General features: G+C 49.2%; 1 long non-coding RNA gene across 2 annotated transcripts; it reads left to right on the top strand.

The window, feature by feature from the left end:
- The first annotated feature begins 10720 nt into the window (after positions 1 to 10720).
- LOC118909422 (uncharacterized) lies at positions 10721 to 14776 on the top strand. Of its 2 annotated transcripts, none has more exons than XR_005023640.2 (3): positions 10721 to 10921; positions 14421 to 14498; positions 14593 to 14776. It is a non-coding gene; the product is annotated as an uncharacterized LOC118909422 (long non-coding RNA). The 2 variants fall into 2 exon arrangements; XR_005023641.2 differs by lacking the exon at positions 10721 to 10921 and adding an exon at positions 12668 to 13545.
- Positions 14777 to 23238: the final 8462 nt, after the last annotated feature.

Here is a 23238-nt window from a genome sequence, read left to right as displayed (position 1 = left end):
GAAGAGAATGAAATTCAAGGGTCCTTCCTCTTCAGGCTGTGTCTGCAGGGATTCAGTGCAGGCTAACAGCCAAGAAAGGCACCCCTGGGATGGGAGGCTGCTGGCACCCAGCCAGACCCAGCTCGGGGGTCAGCCCTCCTGGGAAAAGGTTAGCAGCTACTGTATCATGCGGAGGAAAGGCAAGTGGTTTCAGATCCCACAGGCTCTCTGCCCTCCACAATTCTCCCTCCCAGCCTGTCCTTCAGTGGCAGTGAGTGACCAGAAAGTAGGAAGACCTGCATCCGTCCCCGGGGAGACTGCCCCAATGATGACACTGGATCCTTCATGGCAAATATCAAAATGGAGGAGGCAGGGCCTGGTGCTGGAGGTTCCACGAGGGTGGGGGCAGTGGCTGGACAAAATCTTGGGCAGGGCAGTTACCTCAGGTGGGCTAAGGAGAGGAACCCGTGTGTTTAGGGGTCTCTCATACTTTAATCCTCTAGTGACAGAAGACAGGGCCAATGGACAGGGCATCACAGAGCTGGGGATGAAGGGTTGTCAAACTGCTTTGGAATCACCTAGGAAGCCTTCAAAACTGGCTGCCTGGGTCCTACCCTCTGAAGAGCCCAACTTGGTCTTAAGTGCAGTCTGGGCCCTGGAATTTTTGAAGGTCCCCTGATTTTAATGAGACTGGCGATAGGCCCAGCACTTTGAGGGGGATCCTCTATCCGTTCCACTTCACTCACTGCTCTGTCCATTCACTGATTCATTGATTCATACATTCCACTCAATAATACTCACTTTTCCCTATGTTTTGGAGATGGTCTTATTTTTTTATTTAAAAAATTAAAGTATTCTATATATGCTCTAGTTTAAGTTTAATGGTGCTCAAAATCAGGGACCCTAAGCCAGGAAGAAAGTAAAAGTTTTGTTGGGGAGGCAGCCACACAGACCGTAGTGTGGGTCTTCATTCATTATGTTGGGCACTTCATGTGCCTTTTTATTTATGTATTAATTTTTTAGTGGTTGTGGGGGGTAGCTTTTTTATTTTTATATGGTTTCAGACTTAACAAAAGTTGTAAGAACAATGGTTAACATTTTGACACATTTGCCTTAAATAAATACACATTTCCCCACGGAATCATTAGAGTGTAAGTTGTAAACATCATGCTCCTGTATCTCTAAAGACTTCAGGCTGTATTTCCTAATATCAAGGATATTTTCTTACACATCCAAGATACAAGGATCAAAATCAGGAAATCTAACATTGGTGTAATGCAATTAGCTAAACCACCATTGATACTCAAATTTTATCAATTTACCCGACATAGCTGTCTTGCCAATGGGTTTCAGCCCTGGGCAAGTTCACTCTTCATTTGGTGAGACCAAAAAATAACAATGGAGCATTTTTGAGGTGAAAGGGTTTATACCCAACTTTATTCCCATGGTGGCAGGATGCAGAGCCAAGTCCACCTCAGCAAGTCTGCAAGCGGCAAGCTGGGCTCTGCCTCCGGGCCTCTCTGCCCCCACAGCCTGCCTCAGTCTCTGTCCTTGGCGCTGCCACCACTCCAGCCTCTGCTCTCCTGCCACCTTGCGGCCCAGAGCACTGGGCAGAGCTCTTTATAGAGTCAATAACAATGTATTGCCCACGTGTGTAGTAAGCAAGTGGACCTGGGTCAGGTGAGAATCCTGGTCATAGGAACTTTCATTTTCTCTACAATATCCTTTTTAGCTTTTTCCCTCTGGTCCAGGATTCAATTCAGGATGACGCATTGCATTTAATCTCCATGTCTTCAGCCTTTCTCTGTTGTCCATGACATGGCCGTTTTTGAAGAGTCTTGGTAATTTCACCATTTGTCCCTCAGTTGGCTTTGTCTGATGTTTCCTCATGGTTAGATTCCGATTACCCATGTTGGTAGGGAAGCCACAAAAGTGCTATTGTGTGCCTTGCATCAGGAGGCACATGTCAGTTTGTCCCATTTTAGGGGATGGTAACTTCAATCACTTCAAGGAGCTGCCAGGTTTTCCCACTGCAAAGTTTGTCGTCTTCTCTGTGTAATTAACATGTCACTTACAGGGGAGTTACAGTGAAGCCATGCAGATATCCTGATCTTCACATCTTCACGCTTTAGTTTTTAGAATCCACTGAAGATTTTGGCTTGAATCAGTTGTTACTGTAATGATTGCAAAAACAGTGGTGAATCTCTAGTTCCATTATTCTTTCTACATTATTTCATATTCTATTGTGAGAGGGAGATTTCCTTCTCATTCATTCACTTATTGTCAGCCTGGACTCATGGATTTATGTTTATTTAGTGGGTTATAATTTGTTATCATTTTTTAAATTGATGCTCAAATTATCCCAACTTTATACAGTATCTGCTTACAGCTGTTTCCCATATCCTGTGACATAGCTCCATCATTTTACAAGCATTTTTTTACTTCCTGACACTTCCAGATGTTCTGGGCTAACTTGTGCACTATCTCTGCCCCAGCCCTGGAATTAGTCATTTCTCCAAGGAGCTGGGTTCCTTTTAGTGGGGAACAGGTGCACTCATTCCTATGGGGCTGTCCAGAAGAATGCCTCTAGGCCCTTTCAGTGGGCAGAATTAGGAAACACACACACACACGCACACACGCACATTTATATCTGTTTCTGTGTTTGTATGTATTTAAGACCACAAGCTCATACTGACAGTTCCAATTCTATTCCAAAACCACAGGGCTCTCCCTAAGTTTCTTCAGGCCCACATTTGTAACTCTGTTCTCCAGCAGTGGGAAATCTGATTCCTAACACCATCACTGTATTTACTCATTTTCTCAGCCCTACAATACACAGAAGGTAGTTCCTGTATTGCCCATTTGAAATAGGTTCATTGCTTGTGTTTGCATTTTAGGGTTCTTCCCAGTCCTTGATGATAATTTTATATAAGTATATAAAAACATTATATAGTTACATGAAAACATTAACGTGGTTCAAGACTATACAACAATTTAGAGAAGCACCATTCAACACTTTGATCCCTCCCGTTATGTTCTCATCTGTTTCCTGGAGGAAACTGACCTTAGTTTCCGAGTTATCCTTTCTAGGTTTCTTAAACAGATATGTATTTTCTTGTTATTCCTGTCTTACAGAAAAGTAAGAAAAAAGGTACTTCATATATCCTTTTTCTACTCTGCTTTTTTGCCCCCCACTAAAACAATATACCCCAGAAATCATTCCATATCAGTTCATAGAGGTCTTACTCTCCCCACCCAAACCCTCGTGTGGGTATTCTGTAGTTTATTCAACAGATTGCCTGTGAGTATGTATTCAGTATATTTCCATTATTTTGCAATTGCAAATAATGCTCCAGTTGGTAATCTTGTGCCTATGTATTTTTTTTTGAACCTATATATACCTGTTGTTAGAGGTATGTATTGTGGATAAATTCCTAGAAGACTGGTGGGTCAAAAAAGTAACTGCATAGGTAGTTTTGATAGATGTTACCAAATTTCCCCCCATAAATGTTTAACCACGGTGCATTCCCAGCATCACGTCTTGAGAGCACCTGTTTCCCCACAGCTTCACCAACTGAATGTTGTCAGGGTTTGCCATTTTTGCCAGATAGCAAAAGACAGAATGTTGAAATATAGGTTTTATTATTATTGAGGTATAGTGAGGCTGACAGATCAGGAGACAACTGACATTGAAAAGACAGTTTGTTACAGTTCCCAAGAGGAGGGTGCAAGGCATGTCACACAGAGCAGCACCAGGGTCAATCCAGAGGCAGAGGGAAGGAGGGGGAAATGTAGACAAGACCCTTTGCTTCACGGGAAGAATGGCTAAGCAGCGTAGGACTGGCTAATCTGAATGAATGTTTCACTGGGCTCTGGGGCATAGGGGCTGCCTCTAGTGTCTGGTACCTGGCCCTGTGGTTGATGAGGGCAGGTGGATAGTAGCCCACAGTATGAGAGCTTTATATCCTGCCACATTTGAATTCTTATTGTTTTAACTTTATCATTTAATTTCTGGTAAAGAGTTCTTTATGGGTCTCTTGCGGGCAGTTAGTGGAGCATAGGCATCAGCTGGCTTTGTCTGGGCTTCTCCAAGGATGTCTGGATAGTGAACAGCCTTGGAAGTTAGAGACAGCATCTCTCTCTAGAGCAAAGGGCAGGTTTCTTTACTGTCTAGTATAATCAAGACAATGCCCTCTGGGGCAAAAGTCAAGCAGGCCTACTGCCCATTATAAAAATTTCTGGTTCTCTAAGCTTGGGGATCTTTTACTGTAAGCTGTTTTATTCTATTTTATTTTTTCAAAAACGATTTCCACATACTATTTTGACAAAAAGAAAAAAAAATATGTTTTTAATGGCTGAGGGAAGGGATTGAGGTAAGTGGTCTCTGGAAGGCAGCCTCACAGCCCCTCCTACACACACCTGCGTGGTGTGGAGAAGATAGCTGGGAGCTCCTGGGACACCCCCAGAAGGCCTAGCGTGTTGAACCACCCACTGGGCCCGAACAGACCTGAGGCTGCGATGAAGACTCACTTCCCCTTTTCTGTGATGAACAAGGCAGAGATAGGCAAAAATACCCGGGCTGCTTGGCCCAGGGACCTCTTCTTCCTGGGAGATAAGACTGTGACCCACTACATAGCCCTTTGGCCCTTGGCGGACCCTCAGAAGTACCTGTTGCATTAATAAAGAAAAGCTATCCTGGCTTTTAGGATTAGAGACACAGCTAAAAAGTCACCTGGTCTCTATAGAACAGATAGCAGCTCTGGGAAGGGAGGGCCATGGAGGGAGTAGGAGGGAGGAGCCCTACTCTGTTACTTGTGCGGGTGGGGCCACAGGAAATTCACTTAATTTCTCTCTCAGCCTCAGTTTCTTCATCTATACAGTGGACTATAATAATGATTCTATCTATTCTACTCGTAGGGACAATGCGAAGATAGAATATGCAAAAGTACTAATATGATAATATAAATAACAACTCTAAATAAAAACCGGTAATTCCATGAATTAAGAGTTCTATGTCAGTTGTATATGGTCATGGCTTGATGGAATCCTCGTGGCCTTAGAAAAGCCAATTCAGATGTAGGCCTTGGGTGACCACTAGGGGGCAGGAGAGGACGGGAGCCTCTGTTACTTCAGGACAGGTCTGTTTACCAAAGACACTTCACCAGGTAGCCCCACCTTCCTATGGCTGTTTTGTTTTCTTCTTGGAAGGAGGCACTATTGTTGTCTTGTAAATTCTTTCTTTGGTATTGGAATCGTCAGGAAGTTTCCCTTAGAAAGGATAACTTTATTTTAGACTACATGCTGGTTATGAACCACCTTACAGTGTTTGAACTACTAGGGCGGGTAGGAGAGAGCAGGGCCCCCGGGTGGTTGCACAACATGGAGATTTGAATTGAGGATAGGATGAAGGGAATGATGGTTCATCCAAGAACATAACTGGTTGGGGTGGCGGGATTGTCACTACATCATGTATTTTAATCAAGTAAACAAACTTGGTGCCATCTTAGGGGGCTTGGCGTCTGGATACTGCTTCAGTGACATCCTGGTGCCTCCCTCCCTCCTGGGAGTCCAGCAGACGGGTGCTGGGAAGAGCTTGGGCTGGGTCCTGCCCCTGGCCTGGTCACCTGCTGCTTTGAACTATGAGACACTCCCTGCCTGACTCATTTCTTCGCATCTGTATCTGTGTGCTGTTGGTTTTTATGGTATTTGTCACTTTATTTACAAAGTAATATAAGGCTCCAGGTTAAAAAAAAAAGTCAAAACCTCAAAAGACTGGAAGATAGAAAATTCAGTTTCCTTGGGCACCTCCCAGGAATCCCCATGAAGACAGGGGTCTCTTCTGCCTTATTCACTCAAGTGCGCCCAGCACCTACTTCAGACTGGTGCCTGCAGCCCTGGAGTGCCCAGCATTTATTGAATGAATAAAATAATTATCAGTGAGTAAGCAGTTTAATATGAATTTTCCATTTTTTTCTATGTGTACACCAGCAAAATATATTTAGAAAAAATACAGAGTCATGGTATAAATGTGGTTCGTAATTTCCTTTTTGAACAACTCGTCGGTATTTATGTTTCATTATACCAAGATTTCCCACCCTTGGCACTATTGATATTTAGGGCTGGATCGTTCCTTGTTGGGGGGCCATCTGTGTTGTGTAGGACGTGGAGCAGCATCTCTGGCCTTCATCCACCAGATGCCAGTAACAGATTGCTGTATAATATTCCATTGCATAGATAGGCCATGCCACATTTTATTTATCCACTCTTCAGTTGATGGACATTTACATTTCTGCTTTTTGGCTATTACTAATTAGGCTGCTGTGAACATTCTTGTACAAGATTTTGTGTGAACATATGTTTTTTGTTTCTCTTGAATATATATGTAGAGGAGTGGAATTGCTAGGTCCTAGGAGAACTATTTGTTTAACATTTTGAGGAACTGCCAAACTGTTCTCCAAAGTGGCTGCACCATTTTGCAGTCTTACTAACAACGTAAAAAGGGTTCCAATTTCTCTACATCCTCACCCATTCTTGTTGTTACCTGTATTTTTGATGTCAGCCATCTTCCTGAGTGTGAAGTGGTACCTCGTTGTGGTTTTGCATTTCCCTAATGATACTCATATATTTTTTTGGAGAAACATCTCTTTAAATCTTTGCCCATTTTTAAATTGGGTTGTTTATCTTTATTGTTGAGTTGTAAGAAATTTTTCACATATTCTGATACAGGTCCTTTATCAGATATATGATTTGCAAATGTTTTCTCCCATTTTGTGGGTTGTCTTTTCACTTCTTGTTGGACAAGTTTTTTTTATGTTATGTTATTTGATGCACATTTTATCTCCTGGGGTTTTGTCCCTCTCAGCATTATAAAGAGATCTGCTTTGTCCTACATAATTCTTTCTGACTTGAATTCAACTTTGAGCTTCAGTAATGACCTCATTTTCTTCCGGCTTGCATGTGCCCGTGTGTCTGTGTCCGATTTTCAAGTGGATGCCATTGTTTTGAGCTGTCTCTTCAGCGTCCTCTCTGACTGGGCCTCTCTGGAGTAGCCACCGCTGTCACAGGGTTGAGCTCCTGAGTCCAGACCGCACACAACACGCGACCTGTCTCAGTACCGCCTTTGAGCCTTGCCCGCCCTTTCCCTTCCCCCTACTTTCATTCAGGGCCATGGTGGAGCAGGGCAGAGCCACGGAGCTACCGTTCTCCGCGGGCCCACTAGGGGTCGCCTCGCTCCAGCCTGAGTTCCCTCTAGGAACCTGCACTTTAGTTCGTCTCCTCCCTCCCAGGGCTCCCATCTCTCCCAACACCGCCTTCGGGTTTAAAGCTCCAGAACAGTATTCCTGCGTACCCATCTGCAGCCGCTGAGACTTCCTGTCCTGTGGGAAATCAGCCCCATGCATCCTGGCGCTCCCATTCAATACCTCTGTACCACAGTTTCTCACCTGTAGAATGGGAACAATTTCCCACCTCACCCAGAAATAATAGATACGGTATTGAGCACTGTGCTAACCACACTTTAGGTGCCTAATGAAAGCAAGGCTTTACTCCAGCTTCAATGTCCTGCTAATGTCCCATAGGGTCCCCTCTAGGCCGCAGGAACTGTTTACCCTGTGTTCTCTTGGGCAGTAAAGGTGACCGGCTTCCTTGGGGTGGGATACCTTTGCAGCAAGTACAAAGTTCACAGGCCACAAAGTCAGATGTGTGAGCATTTAAATTTTCCATACCTGACTTTAATTTCCATCTCAATTTGCATGCTGCATGGGGTGGAAACATTTTCCTAAAGAACTAAGGGTTTCCTCAGTCAGTTCTGTTTTTCCCCTACTTTCTCCCTGGGGCTGCAGCTAGTGCTGTCAGTAAGAGAGGACTTCTGACCTTGGCCACTCTCGTTTTCTCTGCTGGCATCTGTGAAGATGGTCCCCGGCCCCCCTAGCCATCATCTGCTGGTGTCTGTCCATGCAGGCGTCCAGCCCTCTGTTGCCCATGCCTGCCAGCATTCACCGGGACGGCCTATAGTGCATCCTCCTCCTTTGTCCTCGTATCATCCAGACCTTCAGCCTTTTCTGGCTCCAGAACCCTCCCTCAGCTACTTCTGTGGGAAACTTGGGGGAGGGGGCTGCCTCAGGCCCTCTCTGCCCAGACAAGCCGCCACAGCATCTACTACATGGAAATACGTGAAGGTGTTCTGAGAAGTGGTGCCTCCACAGCCTTCCCCAGGAAACAGGTCCCTTGCCTCCCCAAATCCTGTGGTGCCCCCACCCCAGCCCAGAGAATGAGATGGAACAGAGGGTAGAAAATGCTCTTGCATGTTAATATTTTTATGGAGGCAAGGACCTCAGCTTGGAACTGAATATTCAAGACCTACCTTTTGCTTCTCTCCATTTCTTCTGGGACAGCCCTGCCCCGGGGACACCCTTGCTTCCCTCTGCATGGGCAGGGTGGTATGACGTACTAGGAAAGAAGCCTGGTTGACATTTCCAACTATCTGCCTGCCACACCTTTCAGTCTGTTTTCTGGGTGCTCTGAGTACAGACTGACTCATGGCTCTGGCACCCCAGGGAAGTTTTGTGCTCCCGGTTAAGCATAGGGTGGAGCCAACAGTGACGGCAGAGGTTTTCTGTGGTCGGTGCTCAGCCCCTTTTGGGAGGGTAGACAAGTCAGAGTTCCTGGTTGCAAACAACTGAGAACAACTCCAGTTAAGTACAGTCCAAAAGGAATTTTCTGGAAGGATGTTGGGTGGCTCATAGATTCACAGGGTAAGGCTCATCACTGGGGCAGGAACCCAGAAGGCCGGGAGGCAGAACTACCAGGAGGGACTGGTGAGGACGGGTCTGCCAACATCATGGCTAGCACTGCCCCCTTTGGACTGGCTGCTGGGCTCCTGACACCAGAGGAGTGCCATCTCATGGTTCCAGCTTCTCTGTGCCCTTCAGCCAGTGTCAAAGGCCTAGGCAGGATGAGACCCGGGTTGAGTGCCCAAGCTCACTCTGTAGGGATCTGGGAGAGGAGTCTGGCCCCACTGGGCTTCCGTAGGCAAACCCAGCCTCCCACCCCTCTAGGGATTTGCCCCACCCCACCCCCTGTTTAGATGCTAAGCAACCAAAAACAACAAATGCCGCACATCTCTCTTCTTACCCCCAATGTGCGTTTGCCAAGAGGCAGCCTCAGACCTGCCTTAGTCAAGCAGATACCTGGATTGCTGCTTGTTTTTTGCCACTCGGAGAGCTCGCCAAACGTAGTTCAGTCATGTCAACAGACTCAGGGATTCTAGATAATTCCTGTATCAGTCATCTTTCCACGGCTGAAGTAATAGCTAACACTTACTGAACAATATCCAGGCACTTAGCGCTTTATGTCAATGACTTCAGAGGGTCTTGCCCTTGAAGTTATCACCATTTTTCCAAGGAGGAAACTGAGGCCGGATGGTTTAGGAGCTTTCCCAAACTCATATGGGTTTAAATGGGAAAAACAGAGATGAATCTAGGTAGTCCTTCTCTGGAGCTTCGCTAGGAAGGGGCCCTGCTGTCTGTGATCCAGTGGAGACAACCACCAAGCAGTAAACACAGGGTTCTGTACATTGTTACAATGAGCACTGGAAAGGGAAAGAACAGGCTAGCAGGAGAAAGAATAACAGGAGACAAAAGATGTCCCGAGAAGGTCTCTGAAGTGCTTTTAAGCTGTGACCCTGCTGGCAAGGACTTACCAGGCAAAGAGGAAGGAGAGGGAGGTAAAAGCAAGTGCCAAGGGCCTGAGGCAGGAAAGAATTAAATGTGTCTGAGGAATGAAAAAAAGGTCCAATGCAGCTGGAAGGGAGAGAGCCTCGACCTCTGGGCTGGACCTTGCTGTCAGGCTGGATCTCTGTGCTGTCTTCAGCTCAGAGTGCCTCACCTCCTCTCATCAGCTCACCCCCACCTCCAGGACACCCACAAATTCTCTGAGTTTGAAACAGCACGATAGAATCCAACCTCTTCTCACCACCTCCAGGGTGGCCACCCCAGTGTCATGAGTACAACATCCCCCGGCCCCCTGGCCGCCTTCTGCCCTACCCGTGTATCTATTCCAGACCAGCACTGAGGTGATCCTGTTAGTATGGAAGCCAGACCACATCTGCCTCAGCTTCTCATTGCACTCAGAGGAGAAGCCCAGGTTTTACGATGATCTACAAAGCCCTCTGTAGCTGCCCCTGGCTCCTCCCTGAGACTGCTGCCTCCCTCACTGGGCTGCAGCCACGCCGGCCCTTTGCTCTTGCTCAAGCACACCAGGCCAGCTCCTGCCTTCGGGCCTTTGCACCGGCTGTTCCCTCCCTCGGCCCTGAATGTTCTCCCCCACACATCCGTGGGTCTCTCCTCATCCAGCGGGCTTGCCGGGGCATGTTCTCTTACAGAGGCAGAGGCCAAGAGCAGAAGGAAGGCACAGCCCTTAGCTGGGGCTCCTCTGCTAACATCCTGCTGGCAAAACCAGTCGCCCTGCTGAGCCCAGAGGCAGAGGGCATGTGGTGAGGAGGCAGGAGGCGCGCAGGCCTGGGGCCCTGGGCTACTTGACCAAGACCCCTTCCCCTGAGCTCTGAATCCCACCTGCCTCTGGCAGTGCCGGGACCTACCTCCTTCACGTGTCTCTCCTTCAGTCACCATTTTGTTTTCACCCAACAAACATTTACCAAACATTCACAACTGGGGACACAGCGGCACGGCACATAAGTGACAAAGTCCCTGCCTTCTGGGAGCTTACATTTTAGAGGTGATCACACAGTAAGCAGAGAAACAAAGCACTGAAGTGTGCTCTGGAGTGTGGGAGGTGCTGTGAGGATGCAAGGAGCCAGGAAAGACCGTTAGACGGCGTGGGCAGAGAAACCTGCTCATGAAGTGTTTGAGCTGAGACCTAATGAAGAGAGAGAGTGAGCCATATGGATATGTGGAGAAGAAGGTTCCAGGTCGGGGCACAGCAGGTACGAAGGCTCTGGGGCAGGGTGTGCTTGGTGTGCTTGTGGAACCGCGCGAAGCCCAGGCAGCTGGAGCTGAGTGGGCAAAGCAGGGAGAAGACAGTGAGATTATGGAGGTAACCAGGGCCAGCCGTGGGGGCGTTGCCGGTCTGGTGGGCATCTGGATTCTACTGCAGGTGTGAGGGGAGCTTCAGAGGGTGGCAAGCAGAGGGGGGAGACCAGCTGACTTTCTTCTAAAAGGCCACCCCATAAGGCAAGCGGGGGGCTCTGTTAGTGTTGGGGGGAGCACTGTGTATTTTCCTCGGTTCTTGTCCCTGCCGCAACGAAGAATTGAAGGGCAGAGACACAGTAGTGAAGCAGAGTATAAGTTTTATTTAAAGTTACTTAAAGAGAAAAAGTGCAGCAGGTGACCTCAGGGAGGAGAGGTGCCTTAAAAGATTCAAGTTTTATTGAAAGAAAGTCTACGCACTTAGAAAGTACGGGCGACCTTGGAGAGAGGAGCACTGAAAAGTTGGGAAAAAGTCTAAGTTACGCACTTAAAAGTGCAGCCATCCCCAGAGAGAGGTGCACACTGAAAGGTTGGGGGTTCCCCTTTTTAAGGTTTTTTTTTTCTGTATGCAACAAAGGGCTAGGCTTGTGGATGTGTTAAGTGGTCTCAAGATGTTTATCTTTGATGAGACATTAAGTCTCTTCTTATCAGTCTTCCAGGTAGTTCTGCAAAATTAGTTTAACACAAGAAATTTACTGCTCAGGTTCCCTCCCAGGATAGCAGCTTCCTGGTCTGGGAGCATATCAATCAAGACTGCCTGCCCTTCCTCCCAGGTGGGCTGAGTATTGTCTGTTTGCTAAAGAGTAAGTTAAGAATCTTCTTAACTTCTTGTGTTTTTTAAAAGGCCATTTTAGCTTTAAGATGGAATCTCCCTGTCTTTATTGTGCTGTTTATAGCTGGGCCTTTCAGCAGGCTAGAGGAAATCTGACAGTGGCATGATCTAATTGACACAATGAAGACGTGGGCTGTGCACAAATACTTTTCCTTTCTGGGGAATATTCAAATATTCAAGGCCAAATTGCTCCTGACCTTTTGAGCTTTAACTGATGAACTCTAACTCTGAGTCTGTTCTGGCTTTCTAGTTTTAACTGGTTAACTTTGAATCCTTCCAGTGGGCTTTACTGACCTTATTCTCTTTCCCTCTCCTGCTCATATCTGTCTTCCTGCCTAACATTAGGAGGGTGTTGCAGCCAAGGACAGAGGTGGTGGGAGGATAGGTACCACGGGAGGTGGTCAGAGTCAGGATATATGTGGAAGGTGGGCCCAACAGGATTTGCTGGTGCATTGGAAGAAAGGGATGCAGGAATAAAGAATGATTGACATTTTGGTTTGAACAAGTGTTAAGTGGAGTTGTTATTTGCTTAGATGGGAGCCCAGCATGGGCTTAGTTTTAAACACAGAGAGTCCTGTGGGAGGCAAGGTGTAACTCCAGGGAGAGGAAATCCCAGGGCAAAATACCTCTAAAATCGAGATCAGTCAAAGGGAGAAATAAAGTTTAAAATCGGTTTATTGCTTACAAACTGCAGTCTGGAGCCATCTCTCTTTCCTTCTCCAGCAGAAGCAAACCAGCCCTCCCCCTCACCTCTCAGGTTCAGATAAGCCCTCGGTTGCCTAGGTAATTACCCATTGATATGGAAATGAACTTTTCTCCACCCCTGAGGAACGCCTGTTGATGTGCAGATACACTAAAGCCAGGCGAGATATTCTGGAAATATTACAATTTTATCCACACAAGGGTTTTTAGAACCTGGCAGAGCAACTGGGAGGTGTGGAGGCATGGGGACCCCCTCTTCCATCATGTGGGGAAAGCAAGAGGCTATCAGAATGTCACTGGCCAATCCATGTATCCATTCATTCATTCACTCATTCACTTAGCAAAAATTTACTGAGTACCAAGAATAAGCCAGACACTTTCCTAGGTGCTGAGGAAACAGCAGAGAAAACAGTGTCACCACTCTGATGTACTGCCTTACTTCCTGGTGGGGGAGACAGGCAGTAAATTAAGCTAACACATGTGAAAGATAAGACTGTTTTAACAAAGGATGCATGTTACAAGGAAACTGCAGAGGGCTGGGAAGGACTGGGGCATCACAGTTGGGCAGAATGGTCACCCAGGGAAGCCCAAAGCCTAAACCCAGACTCCCCAGGAGGACCCCAGCCTACTTTGACTTCTTTTTGTTCCCCAAAGTGGCTGCTGTGTCATGAGGGGAGGGAAAAGGGGCGGACCTCTAATGATCCTCAGAGCTCTTTGGGAAGGGCTGTGTCCTAGGGGAAGGCTCTTGTCAGGGAGGCTGCCTCGGTGGGGATGTCCTGGCTGTCAAGCTCTGGGAACCAGGGAGGTAGAAATGGGAGTCAAGGGGGCGGAGAACCTGGAGAGGGCGTGACTGCATCCCCGCGGAGCAAATCTGCCCAGGCCCAGGCAAAATTCTTCTCTGAGAGTGTGGAAAGGCGGCTGCTCCCTTTGTACTGGTTTGAGAGTTTCTGCTATGCAAAGAATTTTCTTTGTGCTTCCTGGAGCTTTATCCTGCCAAGACTGGGGGAGCGGAGCAACAATGCGGCTTTGAAGACTCCTAAACCAAACGTCCTACCTTGGCTCTGCCACTGCGTAAACGGGTGATCTCAGGGCGTGTGTCTGCGTCCTCTGGGGACAGCAAGCAGTTCATACAGGGCAGCGGTTTAGGCAGACTAAATTTTGAAGACCTGATTCAGATGACCGTACATAAGCTTCAGGGGTGGTTTGTGTCTGCGACAAGTTAAGGAGGCCAGTACAGGAGCCCTGGCAGGCACCGAGAAGAGGGGATGGTTTGGGAGGCTCCTGGAGTTCAAATGCATGTAGCTCTGGGGCAGAGGGATTGGGAAGGTCGTGGGCAATCCTGAGGTTTCTAGTTTGGGTGCTTGAGTGAATGATGAACTACTAGCTGAGTTATAAACCCAGAAGGAGAAACAGATTTGGAGGGAAGGAGAAGGATCAAGTTCAGTTTGAGGCCATAAAGTATAAGAATTCTGGCACGCAGCTAGAAATACGGGGTTTAGGAAAGAATGCTGAGTCAGGAGTGCCCGGGGCCTGGAGGGTTTGCGGCAGAGACAGGCCAGATGATAACTCTGCCTCTTTCCCTTGCCTTCTGGGGACACACTGAGAAATCACTTCCCAGCCTCCCTTCCTGTCCAGGGTCCACGTGGCCGAGGTCTGGCCAGTGGAATGTGAGTGAAATCGTGATGCCCCTTCCAGGCCTGGCCCATCCATGTTCAGCCCAACAATTGCCCCCCTCCACCCCTGCCCCACAGGTGTTGGCAGGCTTTTTCTGTGAAGGGCCAGATCGTAACTATTTTAGGCTTTGTAAGTGATACAATCTCTACTGCAATTAATCAGCTCTGCCAATTGTGGCATGGAAATAGCCATTAGCAAGAATGTCAACAAATGGGTCTGACTATGTTCCAATAAAACTTTGTTTACAGAAATGGCCAAGCCCTGCTCTGCACCTTCGTTTCTTCTCCTGATTGGGATGTCGTATTGTGGTTACCCTGTACCATTAAGTATCGTGTGTGTGTGTGTGTGTTGGAGGTGGGGAGAGGGAAGGACATGGATCACTTGTTTTTTTATGTCATTTGTTTCCCGACCACGGAATAGCACAGGACCCGGAGAGAAAACCATGCACCTGCTGAAGGTCCCGAAGGTGCGGAGGTCCCAGGAGACGGTCTCTGTGGGGAGGGGAGAGCGTGTTCACACGTGAGAGGAAGAGTGAAATGGCCCTCAAGGGGCAGGCAGGCTGCTGTGGCAGGACTCACGGGCTGCTCACCCAGCCTAACCCCTCTCCACCAGGTACGCGCCTAGACCCCGTCTCCCACCTTCCTGGAGTTAGCTGTGGCCGCGGGTAGTGCCAGGGACTGTTTGTGTCCTGCCCAGTTCATATGCTGAGATTCTCACCCTCAGCATGATGGTGGTCAGTACTCAGGTGGGGCCCATACGGTGGCGTGAGTGCCCTTATAGAAGAGGCCCCCGAGCACTGCCTGCGCTTCTGCCATGGGAGGACACAGCGAGAAGAGCCATCTGTGTGCCAGGACACAGGGCCCAGCAGACACGGAATCTGCTGGCGCTTTGATCTTGGCCTTGCCAGCCTCCAGAAATGTGAGAATAAATGTCGGCTCTGTGTAACTGGTATTTTGGTAGAGCAGCCTAGTGGACTGAGAGAGGCAGAGTTCTGGGCAGTGGAAGGTGGGTGTGAGTGAGGCACGTGTCTATCATAAAAACCCACGAAACCTTCCACACTTTTCCGTGTCCTCTCCAGGCCACTGGCTGAATGTGGATGCTGATGCCGCGGTGGGAGCCACGTGTTAAAGAGGGCCGGGCTGATCCCTTGATGACTGTGGAACGTGGTACCATTTGGATTTTTTGCGACAAAAGATACTTCTATCGCGTTAGGCCACTGAAACCTTGGGTTTGCACGTCAGAGCGGCTGGTGTCACCTTCACTAAAGTTGAGTTGAAGGCATGGGAGCAGAGGAGGCAGTCCAGGGAGAGTGGTGGCATGAGGCTGAATCTGGGGCACCAGTGCTCAAAGGGTGGGCAGAGAGGGCAGCAAAGGAGGCTGACAAGGAGGCACAGGGAGGATGAGGGAAGGAACCCCATTCAGACCCTCTTTCGCAAATGACCCCTGGGTCAGGTGCCAGGAGCGAGGAGGCACCTGTGCGAGTTCCTTTCCTCAAAGGGCATGGGAGATGCACCACTGCAAAGCCACCTGCTGAATGCAACTCAGAGAGGCGAGGTGGGTGGGAGCCCGTGAAGGATGTGTGGGCTCCATGCAGGGGCTCTGAACGTAAGGGTCTTGACTTCTGGGGTTGTGGACCCCTCGGAGAAGCAGACAAAAGCTAAGGACACTCTCCCCAGAGCAATGCGTGGGGCAGGCACGCACTATTTTATCCCTGGCCTCAGTGCTCTTGTCGACCTCCTAAGGCTGCCCTGAGTCCTGGGAAAGCACCTCTGCTAACCTTGGTTAACTACCTCCCAACCCTGCACAGAATCTCAGCTTTGCAAGGAGGGGACCGAGATGCAGGGGGGAGCTAGCTGGGAACCACACAGCTGGAAGTGGAGCGCCTGGATCCGAGGGCAGGCATGTGTGATTCCCCTCTTGTTCCCTTTCTGTGCCACCTTGGGGCCTCTTCAGCTGTCCAGAGGCTTTGCCGTCACAGGAGATGCCAGGTTGGGGCCCAGGGAAGATTCAGGGAGGAGGAGACGTCCGGTCTTAGCAGGGGGAACAGACTTGGGTAGCCTCGCGTGCTGGAGCCAACACAAGCGACATAGCCCAGGCTGGGAGAGGGGCAGGGCCTTGCTCAGCGCATGCCCGAGAGGGTTGGGCCCAGGCTATTGAATCTGAAGCCACCGGGCAGGCAGTGCTGAGGGGACAGCAGGTGGCTGGAGCAGAGGGCCCTGGGCCCAGGTATGAGAAGGCACGGCCTCCGGCAGACCCACTGCCAGCTCTCATCTCCCTGAATGGGGAATGGTCTTGGGGCCTGGGCTCCCCTGGGCTTTCTGCCCCGCAATTCCGTTACTCAGCCTTTGCTCCTGTCATCATCACAAAAGGAATAATCAAGGACAGGAATGGACATGATGGAGGTTCCAAAAGTCACTGTAGGCAACCAGAAGTGTTTCCCCCAAATCTGAGGCCTCCCCTTTTGCCCTGTGTATTCATTTCTAGGGCTGTTGTAATGAAGAACCACAGACTGTGTGGCTTCAAACAGCAACACTATCGTCTCACTATTCTGGAGGCCGAAGTCCTAGACCAAGGTGTCGGCCAGGCGCGCTCCCGCTGAATCCTGCGGGCGATCGTTCTTCCCTCCCTCTTCCTAGCTCCTAGAAGTTGCCAGCAATCCTTGGCATCCCTTGGCTTGGAGCCGAATAACTCAGTTTCTGCCTGTCTTTCCACATGGCATTCTCCCCACGTGCTGCCGACGGCCCATATTCTCCTCCAGCCCTAGCAAGGATGTGCTGGCGGCAGGCTGCTCAATTCCATCTCAGAAAGACAGGGAAGGAGGGGGTACTGGTGCCTTCCTTTCAAGTGGAGAAGAGAGGGAGGGAGCCAGAGTGTGCGGCCCTGCTTCCTGGCCACAGTCCCTGGCCAGCGGGGCTCCGCCCTGGGGACGGTGCAGTGGAGTTGAGTGGGGAAGGGTGCGGAGCTGGGTTCTGGCAGTCTCTGGGCCACCTCAGGGCCCGGCTCAGGCACTTATTCATTCCTCCCGTGTTCTCCCACCATTCACTCTGCACTTGCCATACCCCGGGGGCTGTGCCGTCAGGGAGAGCAAGCAAAACAAGAAATGCTCTGGTTGGAGACATTCATGGGATGGCAGGCCCGGGGGGGTGGGGGGGCAGCCAGGCTTGGAGAGGTGGGGGGCCGTCACTAGGGATGACTCTTGAGGGGTGAGTGGGATCCTTCTGGAAGTCAAAGGAACAGACCTGGGAAATCCGGGTGCCCTTCAAGGCTGCAAATCACTCAGCAGGGCTGCAGAACCACCGTGGGTGGCAGGGCCAGCGATGAGGCAGGGAGGAGGTTGGTAGGGCCAGAGGTGGGGAGGAGCCTTGCATGGCAGGGGGTCTAGACCGAGTCCTCTAAGCAATGGGGTGGGATTGTTGGATTTTAAAGAGCACAAAGATTTGATGCAGTTTGTGAATTGGGTCATCCTGGCTGTGGTGGGCAAGCTGCTGGCCACTGGGAATGATTTGGGAGCTGCTGGCATGTCGGTGGTCATCAACCCCACGGGAAGACGTGTGATCATCTGGGGAAATGCACAGAGAAGAGAGGAGGCCCAAGGATGTGTCTTCGGGAAAGTTAGTATAGCCAGAGAAGGCAGAGGAGAGGGCCGAGGACAGGTGTCTGGAAGCAAATGGAAAGTGGTATTCAGGGGGTGGGAGGGAGAACATTAAAGGAAGATGGAATTGTCAGCAGCATTGGATGCTGCACCCCAAGAAGTCAAGTGAGCTAAGAAGTGAAGTACCTTCAGGTCTGGCAAAAGGGAGACAGTCTGGGGGAGAGCACAGTGATATGGGTCAAAGCTTTGTCCTTCCTATGCATGGCAGTTATGAAGCTGGGTGGGAGAGGGAAGATCTACCTGGCCAGGCTCTCAGCTGTGTCTCAGGCTGAGCAGGAGCTGCAGCTGCTTGGGGGCTGTTTGCTCTGGGCAGGGGTCTGAGCAGACTGTTACCTTCCAGTTCTAAGGTGCAATGTGAGAGCAAAGGGCCCCCAGTTACAATAGTGACCACGTCTGAAGTGATTGACAATAGACATAGTCATGAACCATCATTGTATCTATTCTATCCCTGTTGTACGACTCCATGCAATTATCTGAAGTATGTTTTACAATCTTGATATTTAAATGATGATAGTGGTAATGATAACAATTTTTTTTTTTGGCTTCTAAGTTCCAGGCACAGTTCTTAAGAGATTTATAGCTCTTAAATTCCTCAAAATATTCCTATGGAGTAAGTACTATTATTATCCCATTTTTCAGATGAGGAAACTGAGAGATAGAGATATTAAAGATGATATTTTAGATGGGAAAGAGAAAATTGTCACCTTCTATATGGAGTCGCTAGATAACACTTGGAGATAGCCTCTTGTGGTAGAGGTCAGAGAAAAGTCTACTTTAATTATCCTGGGAACTTTGCCTGATGAGTCAGGTAATCAGCACTCTGGGGAGCCCATGAGTTCATTAATATTCTTCAGCTTTTCCCGTTAGCACAAAGTAAGCACACTATTTTTTTTAAAGCACACTATTTTAATAACCACAATCCTTTTTTTGGGGCCAAGGAAATTTCTTGGTCCATTGTTCCCTTTTAAAGACGACTCAACAAAAGAGATTTCTAAAATGGTCATTCTGCACTTCTCATTGCAAAAGGGAAGACACACTTGCTGATCTCACAAGTGGTCATGAGGAGGAGGTGGGAGGGTTGCTGATAGAACAGACAACTGCCCTGATGGGGATCTGCCTTGGAAGCATCAATACCCAGCTTAGTGCCCTGGCTTCTCCCCAGGTAGACAGAGGAGGAGGCCCACATGTGGGTAACATGAGCCTGATGACCGGCTGGCCCAGAGGTGATACTGCCCTGGACAGTGGCTACTGCAAGGCCACACTGGGCAGCACCTAAACACGGTCTCCAGATGGATGGTGACCCATTGCAGGATCCCATTTTTCACCTATTAAACTCCCTGGGGCATGTGGGTGGGGACATCCCACAAGCTGAGGGTTGATGGCCAGGTCCCTGACCTCCCTGAGATGTTCACATCTTAATCCTGGGGCCGCATGGATATGTTAGTTTACATAGTAAAAAGAGCTTTGCAGACTAGATTAAGAGGAAGGCAGAAAATCAGAAAGAAGAGGCCATGCTGCTGGCTTTGAGGATGCAGGAAGGAGACATGAGCCAAGGAAGGCTGATGGCCTCCAGAAGCTCAAAAAGGCAAGGAACACATTCTCACTCTATTAGTTTCCTGTAGCTGCTATAACACATGATCTCCAATGTGGAGGCTTAAAACAACAGAAATTTATTCTCTTCTGGTTCTGGAGACCAGAAGTCCAAAATTAAGCCCCCACTGAAGGTTCTAGAAAATCAAGTCCTCACTGAGGTTGTAGGGAAGAAGCTCTTCTCTGGCGCTTGCAGCTTCCAGGGGCTGTAGACATCCTTTGATTTATGGCCACACGTTTCCAGCTCTGTCTCCATGGTCACATTGCCTTCTCCACTCTGTGTCTTCTGATCTGCATGCCTCTCTTCCAAGGACACCCATGATGGCATGTAGGGCCCACCCTGAAAGTCCAAGAGGAGTTGCCTCCTCTCAGGAACCTTAACTTCATCAGACGCTTTTCCATATATGGTAATATGCACTTCTTTGCTATATAAGGTGCTATTTGCAGGTTCCAGGGATTAAGATGCAAACATATCTTTTTGGGAGCCAATATCCAACCCAATACACTCACCTAGAGACCCCAGGAGGGATCAGCCCTGCCAGCACCCCGATTTAGTCCATAAGATCATTTTGGGTTCTGACCTCCAGAACTGGAGGGGAATAAATCTGTGTCGTTTAAAGTCATGAGATTTGTGGTGATTCGTTACAGCAGCCCCAGGAAATGTGTGTGGCATGAGAAGCCACGCTGTTGGGTGACACCCGAGCAGGACACTGCGTGATGTTGCAGTGTTGCAGTAGGAGCCTGTGTGGGCTGCTGTGGCCGGGCGGCGCCCAGCGTGGGAGCCACAGCGGTCGGCAGGCTCGGGCAGAGGCCCACACTGGCATGGCCTGGCCGGTGTGGGAGCCCCGGCCTCCCCATCCTCCTCCCGAGAAGATGGGGAAGGACAGGGCCGCCCTTGCCGCAGGTCTCTCCCCCTCTCCTCCATCACCTTCCTCAGCCCCCCACAGTTCACCAGAAGCTGACTTAAAATCAGGCCAGGGGAGAGCACAGGGGGCAGGATAACGATGGAGAGAGGGCAACACAGGTGAGTGAGAGGTAAGGGGGAGCCCTGGGGACTCCAAGGAATGCCCTGCTGGGCAATGCTGGCAAACAGGTGCCAGGAGCCAGACCTCCCCGCCCAGATCCGTTGGTCTTGAAGCACTGCTTCCTGGCCAGGCTTCCCCATTCCGCCCCCTGCTAGACTGCCCAGGGGCTGTGGGGAGCCAGACTCACCCCCTCACAGTGGGCGGGCAGGCCACCGGGCCAAGCTCTGCCCCGCCCATGGTGGCGGACCAGGAGCAGCACCCTTGGGTCCCCTGTCTGCCTCCTGGCATCCCCACCCACCAGCCTCCTCTCACACCGTCCCCACCCCTTTCCAAGGTCCTGGAGTCACAGACTTCCTCCAGAAGGTTCTCAAGGCTCAGTTCTCCCAAGAAAGCTGCCCCTGTGACCCACTGGCAGGACTGGGACATTTCTGGTTCAGGGTGAGGCTTTGAGGAGAGACGCAGCTTGGGGGGATGGATCCCCCTCCCAGAGAGGAGGGGCCAGTGCGCTTCAGGGCACATGCTTCTACCAGGGCTGTGTGCACCAGGCGGGGCTCAGCCAGCGGGGAGAAAGTCCCTGGTGTCTGCCCATTGCAGCATAGGTATAGCGGGGTAATCAATAAATACTTTACTTAGTAAAGTAATGCTTCCATGGGCTTTTCAGAGAGGAAGGTAAATTATTTGTCCAATTCAAAAGCAATATTCATTCATTTAAAAATTCTTTCATAGAAGATTAGGGGGCCAGGGCTTGGGTATGGGGGTGCCAACTTAATATCCATGATGTTTTTCTGTGGTATGAAAATGGAACTAGACAGAGATGTTGGTGGTACAACATTTGATTATACTAAAATGCTGCTCACTTTAAAATGGCTATTTTTCTGTTAGGTGATGGTCACTTCATTAAAACATTTCTTTTTGCATCAAAAAATTGTGGAGTTTTGACTGTTTTACGTACTGTAAAGTGTCATGGAGATGTTCACAAAGAATATACACAAGATGCCCACTCCACAAAATGTAAGTTTTAGGGGAACAGACAGACAAGAATAATGCAGTGGTGCGGAACTTGGCACAAAGAAGGTCATCAATAATTATTTGTTAAATAAAATATAAATGGATATAGGAGGTCTATGTAACCCAGATTGAGGACCACAAAGACTTCCTTGAGGAAGTGGCATCTAAACCAAAACCTGACAGAGGAGTAGGAGTAAGGTGGGAAGGACTGTAAGATGTGCAAATGCCCAGGGGTGAGTGGCTTAGTGAGAAAGTTCCCAGGAACTGAGAGATGTCCATTATGGCTTGAAACTAATGTTGGAGGGGGTGAGGGGTGTGACATGAGGCTTCAGAGGTAGGCTTAGCCAGCTCAAAAGGCCTTTGAGTTATGCTAACGTTTGTTTGCATAGGCATTCCTTCTGCCAGCAGAATTTCTTCCTCTCCCATTCCCAGTCATGCAGTAGAACAATTAGGAAGTGATTGGTCTTGAGTATTTATTATCTTTATGTGATTAATATTCATTATAGATGGATGATTAGATAGATAGGTAGATGATGATAGATAATAGATAGATATAGATAGGTGAGAACTGGTTGTTAAACATTTGTCAGCATGTAAATGTTTGTAGAGGTGGAAACACATGACTCAAACCTGATATAAAGACCTGTTTTGAACATCCTTCTGTGCTCCCTAGTATCCCTTTCCAGCCAACACCAAAGTTGTTTATTTAACAAGGGAAAGTTCCATCCCTCCTTTCCACCATCAAGGACATTGTTAGATCTGGGGGTTTGTCAGGAATGGGAGCGTGGCAGCGTTGAACTGTACTTGAATCACAGAATTCAGAGGAACTAAGCCAAGAAATGCACCACGGTAGATCTCTGTTAAATTGTTGGCAGAATGATGTTGAAAAAAGAAAATCGACAGAGCAGGAGTTGTGGGTGTCTGGAATTACTCTCTGGAAGAGGAATGTGTGGTCTGGGCACAGAGCCACCATGATGTTCAGAATGGACTTTCCAGTGCGGCCAGGGGCTAGAGGACCAGGCTGGGGTCTGCACAGATCTCCTGTGGGAGGTGCCACAGAAGGCAGGCCATGGGCAAACTATGTTTGTGGCATCTGACAGAGATATTTTTTAGTCCTGGATTTGTGGGCTCCTCCTGACCCAGTGGGGGAATCATAGTATCTCACTCCTCTGGGTAGTGATTAGGAACAGGAACTGAGGGGACGGCTGTGAAGATGTCTTTGGGAAGGGCTTTCTCATCTTCTAGACAGAGCTGCTGGGGGAAATGCTCCCACTCCCTCTGGGTGTGTGGTTTCTGTGGGAGGCTGGAAGTGTTGCAGCCACTTTGTGACCATGAGGAGTCAAGGCAACATGGTGAGGGCAGGTAACATCTAGTCACATCCATCATCCCAGAGAGGTCCCTGGGGGAAGAAGGAGGTGGAAAGAGGCCAAGAGGCCCTGGGGTTGCTCAAGAGAAGGCTACAACTCCTGCTGCCAGTGATGCTGAGGAGCCAGAAAGGAGATAAAGTGAGCAGAGGAGCCACTCCTGGACAGACAATGGTATCATAAACCAGACCAGTACCAAGAAGGGTGGAGAGAAATGCACAGGCAACAGTCATTTTGGATGCAACTTGGTGGTCACTAGAGGATGAAGAAGAGAGGAATCACAGATTTTCCTACAATACAGAACAAACTCCCCTTCACCGTGTACCACACAGCCCTGCCTACCATAGCTCCTGCCCATCTCTCCAGACACACTCAAGCCCTCCAACCTCCTGGGTCTCTAAACTCCAGTCAGATGTGTGACTCTGGG

The sequence above is a fragment of the Manis pentadactyla genome, chromosome 4 (assembly GCF_030020395.1).
Source record: "Manis pentadactyla isolate mManPen7 chromosome 4, mManPen7.hap1, whole genome shotgun sequence".
NCBI lineage: Eukaryota > Metazoa > Chordata > Mammalia > Pholidota > Manidae > Manis > Manis pentadactyla.
This window is presented reverse-complemented; position numbering and strand designations above follow the sequence as displayed.